Below are 12,944 nucleotides of genomic sequence, written 5' to 3' on the forward strand. Positions count from 1 at the left end.
TACCATTTAATGAGTTTTATTTCATTACACACTACAAGTTTTGAAAAATACAGTTGTTTTCATACGGGACCTAAAAAGCTTTTATTTTGGCCTTTAACTTGTAGAACTCTATTTTAATTTATGTATTAATTTTTAAATCAAACACAGATTTTTTGAGTCTATGTACTAAGAACGTTCGTTTGAAAATGGCATAACCAGGCGAAATAATTGTCACAATATTATTTTTTTATATGTTTTTGTTAATAAAGTACAACTAAGTAGACTCAAAAAATCTGTGTTTGTTGTATAAATTGATACATAAAAAGCTTTTCACAGTAAAATTGCTAAACAATTTTGTTTCACATTTTCTTTAAATTTCGCAACTTAGTTCATATATTTTTTGCAAGAGAAGGTCTGAGTGGGAGTCTAGATGCTTCTGTATCAGATCTGAGAATGCGGTGTGACAGGTATCAATTAAAGGTCATAATCTAGAGACTTTTTAAAATTTTTAGTCGTCATATATTTCGTGATATGAATGTCAAAAAAATGAACACACTATTTTCAATAACGAGCTTGACGTTAGGGGTTGGTATCAAGGGTACACTTCGAAGCTTCGCAGGGTGACTCTCGCTACCTGCAACAAGTAAGTATACAGAAATATCGAGCGGCGCACTGTACCATGCGCCCGATGTCATTATATTACACTCCGTCCAACTTGACTTTCAGTCCTTCTTCTATATCACAGTTCCACCCGACTACGCTTCTCCTGACTAACTCACAACCCTGACATAAATTGGAATTGTTTTATGTCAATCATAAATGGGTGACAAATATTTGAATATAAAATAAGGTTAATCTTCGAGAATCTGAAATGATTTTTTACCTCCAAAATATACTGAACAATTTCAACAAAACTTCAAATTATTAAAGAAAACACTTGTTTTTTTTACGATTTGAGTTTATTTATGACAAATAGTTACGGAAGCTAAGCTTCCATCATAAGGTCTAAATATATACTACAAATTTCATGCTTCACTTCTGTACTTTAGAGTTGGTATCAAGACTCAATTGTGGCACTTTGTAAGGGTAAATGTAAATAAGTTAAATATAAAGCTTACTAGACTCCAATCAGTGTTTTGATTTTTACATTTAAAATACATAAAATATGGAGTTCTACACTTAAATGCCAAATCAATAAACCAGTATTTAAACATTTCACTTATTTCAGATATCGCTCACTCCTTTCAACAACGTCATATATCAAAAATCGTCAATTTTCAGTTGTGCATGTTTTCAAAATCCCCAGAAAATGTACTATATCCCAGCGAAAGCGGCATATTTTGAACTTAATATTTACTTGCTACAGGGCAGAAAGTGTTATTTTTGCATTTAAAAGAAAAGATATTGTTTAATTATTTTTCTAAATATAATAAATATTTTACAAAAGGAGTAAAAACCTTCAGGTTTTACCTAAAAAGATCTGTTGCACAGTAAAAAGTTCAATAAGTGGCTTGATATTTATTTTTAATACATTGTATTATATTTTTAAACTTTAAATACGTTCTCCTGAAAAATCTAGTTTTTTTTTTCGAAAGGATTTTGTCATTTTGTCAAGTCATTTTGATTTATGAAAGGAGTGAGCGATATGTAATTTTATTTCTTATTTATTTAATTCCTATGCATTAATTTTTAAATAGAACTAATATTATTTACATACTTTTTACATAATATTGATTGAATTTGATATGACACGCTTGTATCTAGGTATGTGTGGTCTTATAACCCCATTAATTATTTATTATGGTGTCATATATGGTATATTTCATCCCCATCTCTTATATAACAGTAATAGTAATACAAATTCCCAGCTTCTTGAGCCTTTGTGTCGATAATTAATTAACTCAACGCTTCAGTCAGTCCTACGTAGAAATCACTCTTGCAACTCATTGCTTACGGGAGGAGTGAATTCAAAGAATATCGACTGTGTTTAGGTAAAACGGAGTAAGTAAGGGTTATGAAAAATATTTTTTTATTTTGTGTATTATAAGCTTTGTTAACTTTGTGGTATTGTAATATAACACTCTCCTTATCATTCATCACTCACTTTGTATACTTCAACTTAAAACACTACTTTATGACTACCGATTTCGGAATAACTATTCCATCATCAGGTCAAATTCGACTAATAAATAATAAGGATAGTGTTAAACCTTTATATTTTAAATAAAAATTTCGTTTATTCAGAATCTTATTTATTCAAATTTATTAATAGATTACGTAAATTTTTTGACATCAAAAAGTTTTGTTTTATCGCAATGGCAGCACCATCTGTTGGAAGTTACAGCGAAATACGTAATACTACATAACTCATGGCTTATAGCGTGTTTCTTGATAGCTGCTTCTACTACTAAATTTTTCGATTTCAATCTTGTGTTTTTAATACTTTCATTGCTTCAAAGGCTTTGTGCGATTAAATAAATATTTTATAAAAGTGTGCTTTCTCTTTTCTTTTCATTCCATTTACCTAGACTGGGTCACAGCAGCACGTGGCTGGGTACACCTAGTTGTTCATAAAATTATATAACTAAATGATCCTTTCATATTTGATTTTTTTTACTTAGAATGTGAATAAATTAAAATGTAAAAGTTTATAGTAAAACGTCAAACTATTTCTGCTTTCAGTAATTTTCCGAAAGGACATTAATCTCCTCGTTTAACTTATGTTCAAACACCCTTTAAAGTGTAAGGGTTGTTTAGGGGTAGGAACTTAAACGTACACACATAATTATAGTGATCCTTCAGTGGTGGAGTAAAACTATGAAAGAATTAAAATATATTTTTTTATAATTTTGGTATATTTTAATCAATAATATAATGATTTTCCGTTTTATAATTGAAATATAACTTATTTTTTATGACATCTCAACAAAGATGAATTAACCTTATTTTTTTATATGCTTATTTACTATACCTTTTATTGATTTATATTTTACATTTTGCCCTGTGTAAGTTTTTTTTTTAACTCTCTTATTTGTGTTTCAGTCTTCTAAACCTTAATCCCATGTCTCAAAATGAGTAATAGAAATAATTAATCTGGAATATTATACATGTGATTTATGTATGTTTAAACTAAATAAATCATGTATCACTAAATTTTAGGTTCTTTGACAGTAAAAAAAAAGAAAACTAAATAAATTTTATTTTATTTTAACTACACATCGTAGGTATACTGGCAAAAAACGTTAACTCGAAAATATGCAATTTTAACTTAATGATAAATACTATAATGTTTTTAACGTTCTATAAACTGGAAAAAGAAAAGTAGTTTGAAATATCTTATTTATGTTGTTTTAAAAGTAAGTTCAACTTTAAGTTTAATAGCGGGTATTTTATTGAAGTCTGGGCATTTGCGTGGCTGATGACCTGTAAATGGCCAGACTTTCATATTCTTTTTCATCTTTGATAAGATGTATAAAAAAATATAAAAAATAACTCCTATAATTGGAGATAATAAAGTTTTGTGAACAAGTATATATATATATATATATATATATATATATATATATATATATATATATATATATATATATATATATATTATATATATATATATATATATATATATATATATACAGTGCCCTATGCACCATTGGGGTGCGGATAAGGGTTTTATTGTTATTATTTATTATTATAATATATCCAAAAATAAACACGGTTATTGAAATTATTATACTCTATATACATTATACTCTAGTGAGTGTTTGATAATGTATTAATAGGACGAAACGCGTCACATATCATCATATACATGTAAATAAAAGTAGAATTAAATCCAATAACTGTGATTAGTTTTCGATATATTACCCAACAAATCGAAATGGAATTCTACAATCTTTTTGCAGATACAATAAATAAATTTATATTTTTTACTGTGCATTAAGTACTCCCCAGCCATGGAGTATGTAGTACAATTTCAAGCCACACCTGCGTGAAGAGCGATGTGTTTGCTCAGTAATTTTACTAGCGTAAGTTGTCCTCCCCTTCTATCTTGTTCTAGGCACCAAACTACCCTTCACGCATCGTTCAACTCACCATGTCTGAATTTCCTTCCCTTATTTCGACCTCGTTTCTTCAATGTCCAACCAGATCCCTTTTCAAACACTAAGGGGAGAAAAAACCTTATTTTTTTCTTTATTTTATATTCTTTTTTGCATTACATGACAAAAATTCAAGTACAAAAAAAATATGAGTAATAGCATCCCGATATCCCTTGATATGAATCTAATTTCAAATAAATATATAAATATATATATAAATATATATATATATATATATATATATATATATATATATATATATATATATATATATATATATATATATATATATATATATATATATATATATATAAATATATATATATATATATATATATATATATATATATATATATATATATATATATATATATATATATATATATATATATATATATATATATATATATATATATATATATATATATATATATATATATATATATATATATATATATATATATATATATATATATATATATATATATATATATATATATATATATATATATATATATATATATATATATATATATATATATATATATATATATATATATATATATATATATATATATATATATATATATATATATATACATATTTATATATATATATAGATATATATATATATATATATATATATATATATATATATATATATATATATATATATATATATATATATATATATATATATATATACATGTATATTGAATTGGTGAATGCTACATGTCAAAAATAGCCTTTCAATTTATTTATTGTAACTGCAGACAGTTGGTAGAATTCCATGTTGAATTGTTGAGTATTCTTAGGAATTGTTGAGTAATGGGGAATTCTTAAGACATTATCAAACACTCCTAGTGTTTGATAATGTCTTGATAAGACGAAACGCGTCACGTATTAACATATACATAAACAAATGTAGAATTCAACCCAATAAACCTTGTTTCATTTTGGATATATTACCCAAAAATAACCTTTCAATCCAATTTGAGTTAGCTCTGAAATCCTCGTGAAAATTTATTTAAGGTAAAATGGCACATCAAGCATTCGAGTTTTTCCAGCGTTCATACGTCGTCAAGTGATCGTATTTGATGGGTGGGTAGTATCCAGCGAGGCGTATTCCAGAATCTGGGTTATGCCAAGTATAATATTATTATTATGCGACGCTTTACATTTTAGATGCTCGGCGCACGGGCGTACGGTGCTTCATTAGTCACGAACGGGTTGCGTGCAGAAATCGGAAGGGGTACCATTACTTGTGGAGGTCCTCACCAGAAAGTTTCATTTCAAATATTGCACAAAAATCCTTTAAATGCAAATCTATTCTGTTTACTGTGTGCCATCGAAATCTTAATTTCCCAGTAGTTAATTTCAATATGTTTCCCTTATTCTTTACATATTTCAATAGGAACGGTAATGATTGTCTTGTGTTATTATTATTTATATTACTACTCGTCATAAGATGGTTATAGTTTGCACAGTTAAAACTGATTGAGAAATACAAGTGATGTAAAATCGTTCATCATTATCCCAGTTAGAACATTTGTGTAGGTCCTCACCAAGTTACATTTCCAATATTGCACAAAAAATCCTTTAAATGCAAATCTGTTCTGTTTACTATATTCTATCGGAATTTTAATAAAAGTTGCGACAAAACGTGAACAATCCTGTGTTAAACCAATATGAAATCATATTATTTTTTATTATCTTTTTATATTTTTTATTTATTTTTATTTTGACATCTCATCAAAGATAAAGAAGAATATGGAAGTCTGGGCATTTACGAGGCTGACGACCGTCATAGACTGGTTTAAGTGATCACTTTACACAAGTGTAACATTCACCAACTCTACCCATTATTGACAAACACACTACTCAAATTCTCGGAATTTCTATATATATATATATGAACCAATTTAGAAACCTTGTTCTTGAATCACTAGAACTTCACTGGAGACATCAATTGGTTAGATGAAAACATACAAGAATTTGAATAGTGTGGTTGTCAATAATGGGTAAAATTGGTGAATGTTATACGTGTGTAAAGTGATCACTAAAACCAGCCCATGACGGACGTCAGCCACGTAAATGCCCAGATTTCCATATTCTTCTTCATCTTTGGTGAGATGTTAAAAAATAATATGAAATGTAACGTTTTGGTGAGGACCTCCACACTCATACACACCGCTGGTGCTCTCTGCTATCCTGGTAATGTCACGGGAATTCGCGGATTGAATTCGAATTCCCAATTCCCGACACGCTAACTAGTACTTTGTTGCGAAAATACAATAGTTGTTATTCAGATAACAGATAGTTACCTGAAATATTGAACAATTTAAGTGTGGAATATAACGATAAGCAAGTAGCGTGTGCCTGGTTTTTAATCAAGGCTGACAGAAAAAAACGTTTTTATTTACATTTACATAAAAAAAAACTTTCCACGGTCGACTTCTTTTATTTTCTAAATAACTTTATCGTCAGTTCGAGAAAAAAAAGTTGAGTTTTGATAATAAAAATCCTGTGTTTTTAAAGAATTACTTTAAATATTAAGTTCGAAAATACAAAAGTTGTTATTCAGATAACAGATATTTATGTGAAATATTGAAAAATTTTACTGTGGTATATAAAATGATCATCTTTTAGTCAAGGTTGGCAGAGAAAAAAACGTATTAATTTACATACAAAAAAATCTTTCCATTGTCAACCTCTTTGGTTTTTCTAAATAACTTCAATATCAGCTTTTGATTAAAACACACAGAATTTTGCTCGAAATCGGTTTTGAGCAAATTTCTGTGTTTTTAAATAATTACGTTTTGAGCAAATTCTGTGTTTTTAAATAATAACGTTAAATATAAAGTTCTAAAATACAAAAGTTGTTGTTGAAATAACAGCTAGTAGCCATATTAAACAATTTCACTGTGGCATATGACGGCAAGCAGTGGCGTACATTGAGTTCTTAATGAAGGTTGGCTGAAGAAAAAAGCATATTCGGTCGACTTTTTACATTCTTCTAAATAACAAAACCCTCAATTTAAATAAAAAAAAGTTTACTTTTGCTTTTAAAATCCGGTGTTTTTAGATTATTACATTAAATTTTGAGTAATCTACGAAACTCCATTTTTTAAAAATGCATTAATAGCGTTTTCGACGGTAATGCAACCCTAACAGACCCTATATAGATATGCTAGATGCTACAAATTTTACCAGGCAATCTGACGCTCTACTCAAAGGAAAGTTAATCTTCGATTAGACTTTATTTATTGTGTTGTCTAAAAACGTTTTTTAACAATGTTTTATTTAATATCATGACGAAACGCTCTTGAAGTAGAATTTTATACAAAAGAGCTATTTATTTTGTTAAAAAATAATAATTAATTTTTATTCCAATAGTTCTAATGTGTTTTGTCGCTGTGGTTTTATAGGTACCCCATATCCCCAATCCTTCACTATCACAGTTCTTCATATTTTCTCGATTAAAATACAGTAGGAACTCATTGTTTTATGCGCCTATATAAAAGGCCGCCACCGCAGTGTAATGGTCAGCACGCTCGGCTACCGTTCTGGAGGACCCGGGTTCGATTCCCAGAGGGGGGTCTAATAAATATAAATGAATTTTTCACACTAATATTTATTCCATATTTCCCTGGACTAGTACCTGAAGCGGTTACTAGTACTGACTTCTCTTCGTATGTTAACGATTAAGATAACACTGCGTTTATATTATGCAGTTCCCTAAGCACCATTGGAGTGCGGATAAGGCTTCGAATAATATAATATAAAAGGCACGCTACTGCGTGTAAGTTATTATAAATTCAGAACCAACGTAATACAACGGATTTGAAAATTTATTACAATATAAATCGTGAGGTAATTACTAAAACCACGTGAGTCGTCAATCAACTTTGTTAGGAAATTAAAATATATGCAAAAAATGATTTATTGATTCTGTAGTCACTTAATAATAATATCTATCCATTTTCAATAAACATGTATGTTTAACTTGGCCACCTCGATAGTGTAATGGTCAGCACACTCGGCACTCGGGTCCCGGGTTCGACCTCCAGAACGGATAATATTTATTCAATATTACCCTGGACTGGTACCTGAAGCAAAGGGCTGATCACCTTTCCTTTATGTGTTAATGGTTTAAGATGACACTGCGTTTATACGATGCAGTGCTCTATGCACCATTGAGGTGCGGATAAGGGGGTGAATGAAATGAAATGAATGTTTTACTTGGATAATAAGTGCCTTTAAAAAAAATATGTATGTTTTTTGTACATTAAAAACATTGTTAATTTGAATATTTATAAAATTAATAAAGATGTACTTGTATAGGGTCATCGAAATGAAAAAGCAACATTTAAAATAACCGTTATAAATAAAACTAAAAAAGGTAATTCAATGTTTTTTGTAAATTAAAAGCATTGATAACTTTGTGGTATGGTAATATAACTCTATCCTTACCAATAATCGTTCACTTTGTGTAATACCACTTAAATAAACACTAATTTTTGACTACTGGTTTCGGATTAATCATTCCATCATCAGGTCATTAAAATAAAATTATCACGGTCATACATTTTTTTTTTTTAAGAGAATGAAGACAAATGAATCACAATAGGAATATTTTTAAAAGTAGACTTGAAGTTAAATTAAAATAATAAATAACCAACTAAATTTAACTTCACGTTCACTTTTGAAAATATACCCATTGTGATAAATTTGTCTTCTTTCTCTCTTTCTAATTTTTATTTACGTGCAAATGTCAGACCATAATAAGTTTATTTCAATGACCTGATGATGGAATGATTATTCCGAAACCGGTAGACACGAATTAGTGTTTATTAAAGTGGCATTACATAAAGTGGCATTACATAAACCATTACATTAAATAAAAAGCTTCTTTACATCTCACCAATAGATGTCTCTAGTGAAGTTCTAGTGATTCATGAACAAGGTTTCTAAATTGGTTCATATATATAGAACTTCCAAGAATTTGAGTAGTGTGGTTGTCAATAATGGGTAGAATTGGTGAATGTTACACGTGTGTAAAGTGATCACTTAAACCAGCCTATGACGGTCGTAAGCCCCGTAAATGCCCAGACTTCCATATTCTTCTTCATCTTTGATGAGATGTCAAAAAATAATATTACATAAAGTGAACGACAAATGATAAGGAGAGTGTTAAAAAAAGCATATGGTAAAAAAAGAAAGCGAAAATGTGCATTGTTTTGTTAAAAACAGCAGAAATCCCCAAGTATTTTATAATTCCCAGTAATGGTCGCCGGGTTTTGCAGGGTTTGCTGAAGTAGAAAAATATTTGAAGGTGCTTAAATTAAATTATGTAATACATTATGTCCCCACGTGTCGCTTATTATTATTTAAATCCACCCAAAACTCGCTGAAAAGGCAGAATCTTCTCTTTTGTTTAAGGTCCTCTCCACAAGCTACCGGCTTGTTTGTCCTTTTGTGTATGTAAATCTAGTCGCCGGAGAGCATTTTATCCTTGGAGAGCTTTATCACTTCGAGGGGAGAGAATTATCCGAACGTTTTGTCCGATTCTTATGCAGGAAAGCTTATCCAGAACGCTCCCCGAAAAATATATGGTATTTAGACTATGGTGCTAAATTGGCACTAATATCCGGGAGTGAAAAGTACTATATATATTAATGTATATAGTAGCGAGCAGTCAAATCTTTCCAGTCAGAAACTATCAGTTTTTTTTACATTACATATTTTATTTTGTTGGGATTTCTTGATAGCTTTTCAGTCCAAAAGCAACACTTTCAAAACATGATTTTTAACAATTTTGTAGTTAATTTGTAGATTTTCGATTTTTTCGCACAAATATGAAAAATGCTCATATAATTTAAAAAACCACATATTCGTTTAAAATAAAATTGCATAGGAACATAACACTAACAATTATCAAAAACCAACAAAATCAGCACCTACTTTTATATCTCTTCTTTTTTAACTACCGTTTCGGCATTTGAAATTTGTATAAAAATAAAATTTTTGAAAGGGAGAAAGGCGACAAATGAATCGGCAATGGGCATATTTTTAACGTGTTTTAAATAATGTTTGATTTCAATTCCGTTTGTTCGGTATAAAAACATCATTAAAAAAATTGGCAAAAATATTTCTTGCAAAAATCCCAAGTATTTATTATTCTCGGCAACAGCCGCCGGTTTTTCTTTGAGGGTTGTTGAAGTAGAAAAACATTAAATTAAAAATTAGGTCTGTCATGTCGTTCGAGTAACCGATGTCCAGCATTGAGACCTAATTTATGGTTTTATCATTGTTAAATCAAAGGTCAAAGATTTAATGAAGATTGTGTAACACTCCCTTAATCCTACATGGACGTAAAAGGAGGTGTATTCATTCCTACAAAGTTCCTTTACTACTTCCAACTTTGTAAATCCAGGGATTAGAGTTAAACCTCACCGGGAGGCTCAGTATATCCCTAGGATTATACTCCTACTTACACTCGAAATACATTATGTGAATAATTTGAATGAATCAAAAGTTACCGACTGTAAGTTAAAATTAAACGGTAATTCTTTATTAATATTTCAGCATTAATATAGAATTAATCTTAAAAATTATTCAGTTATTTGGAACATTTTGAGTGTGTCCAAATACTTGTTTACAAAATCTGGATTATCAGCAATTACATGAGTTATTTTCATATTATTTTTTTGACATCTCATCAAAGATGAAGAAGAATATGGAAGTCTGGGCATTTACGGGGCTGACGACCGTCATAGGCTGGTTTGAGTGATCACTTTATTAATTAATTCTACCCATTATTGACAACCACACTACTCAAATTCTTGGAAGTTCTATATATATGAACCAATTTAGAAACCTTGTTCTTGAATCACTATAGACATTTATTGGTGAGATGTAAAGAAGCTTTTAATTTAGCAGAAAGTATTTGGACATACTCAAAATGTTGTAAATAAATTATCTGGTCAAATTATAAGCTTAAATAATAAAAATGAAAATGGTATTTTCTGACGTTTCTCATATGTGTGATTAAAATCCAGAATTTTGACCTAACATACTAATATAAGAGTTTCTGCTTAGTTAAAAGCTTCTTTACATCTCACCAATAGATGTCTCTAGTGAAGTTCTAGTGATTCAAGAACAAGGTTTCTAAATTGGTTCATATATATAGAACTTCCAAGAATTTGAGTAGTGTGGTTGTCAATAATGGGAAGAATTGGTGAATGTTACACGTGTGCAAAGTGATCACTTAAACCAGCCTATGACGGTCGTCAGCCCCGTAAATGCCCAGACAAATATTCTTCTTCAGTTATTTGGCATTAAATTTGTGGTATGGTTAAACGTCGTCAACTAAAGTATTTAAGTATTATTACACAAAGTAAAAAGTGAATGATGAGGAGATTATCAAAGAGTATAAAGTATGTTTATTTTTAAATAAAAAAATATGTGTCAAATTATTGTAAACCTTCATTTTAAATTTGAATACAGGTAGATTTACATATCGACGGCTCAACATGGATCGATAAAGAAGAAATATGGAAGTCTTGGTATTAATAAAGCTGGTTTAAAGTGTGGCAAGTGACCCTTGAAATTTGTATATGAACAACTTATACTTATTGAAATCTCAAAATAGATGAAGAATATGGAAGTCTGGGTATTTACAGGGCTTATGATCTGACATAGGCTGATTTATGTTAAACCATAGATGAATAATAAAGATGTATAGACATTTACAGGGCTTACAACCTCTCATAGACTGGTTCAGGCGATCACTTTTCTCATGTATAATAATCACCATGATAAAAATTACATGTAAAAATAATTCGAAAGTGGAGAAACCCAGATTTGTGAACAAATATTTCTACAAAATGATGTGAAATTAATATTGATAAACAATTGTGTAAAAGTAAAACAATAATGATGGCATTACTAATTTGAATAATTCAATCGGCTAATTTTGAATTTCGGCATTCAGTTTAAGCGGTAGTACGGGGCTATTAATTAAACGAGATGAAACCCTCGTGGCATGGAAATATAACGGCATACAGGGTTAATGATCGCGCACCGAGCGACCAATTTCGCTTGCTGAATTTTTAATTCTTACTTTGTGCGAAGGGCCCGTTGTTTCACTTAGCGGACAACAGATGGCGGGGCCGTCGCAGGCGGGAAGTTATGGCGGGAAATGACCGGGAATCCCGGAAGTGGGAAGGGGAATATTTGAATTATTCTGTTGCTTCCAATTTGTCGTTTGTTTTTCTAATTACAATGGCGGCCGAAAGTGTGTGGAGTTTTTTTTTGGAAAAACAAAAAATAAACATATTTTAACGAGGGTTTACGCATCAAAGCTCTTGATGTATGGACATGTTTTTAAAATGAATTAATCTCTTTGACAAAAACACGGGTAGTCATAAAATGTTTTATCGAGTTTCAATATGAGAAAAATTCCCGTGTAGGAATGGAGAAGTTCACAAAGTGAGAAATTCTTACATTCCATATATCCTATCCATCTCAACACCAATATTAATTTGATGGATAATGTATGAGGAGATGCATGAATGTAGAAGAGGCGAAGAATGTTTGCAAAGACAGAGTGGTGTGGCGTTCGATTCTCTCTCCCTACCCCTGCGGGGAAGCGGCGTGATGGTTAGTTAGTAAGTTAGTCGGATAATGCTTGTCACAGCTTTGTATTATTTTTTCATTTTACCAATCGAACATCTATTGTATTTTACATCGATTTGCCGTGCATTCGTTAAGAGGGATATTTGTATTTAAAAATTAAATACAGATCAGAAAAATCAGATTGTTTAATTATTGAACATACACACACATTCGTGTAGCAATGTATAT

The 12,944-nt window shown here is 29.9% G+C and overlaps 1 protein-coding gene across 1 annotated transcript in view; it reads left to right on the plus strand.

The window, feature by feature from the left end:
• The window catches only part of SP2353 (EGF like, fibronectin type III and laminin G domains protein pikachurin), a 189,563-nt gene that overhangs the window by 10,733 nt on the left and 165,886 nt on the right, over positions 1–12,944 (plus strand). The gene's annotated exons all lie outside the window — the stretch shown is intronic.

Source organism: Brachycentrus maculatus, unplaced genomic scaffold (genome assembly GCF_059751285.1).
Source record: "Brachycentrus maculatus isolate JH-2025_06_01 unplaced genomic scaffold, ASM5975128v1 h1tg000419l, whole genome shotgun sequence".
Classification (NCBI taxonomy): domain Eukaryota; kingdom Metazoa; phylum Arthropoda; class Insecta; order Trichoptera; family Brachycentridae; genus Brachycentrus; species Brachycentrus maculatus.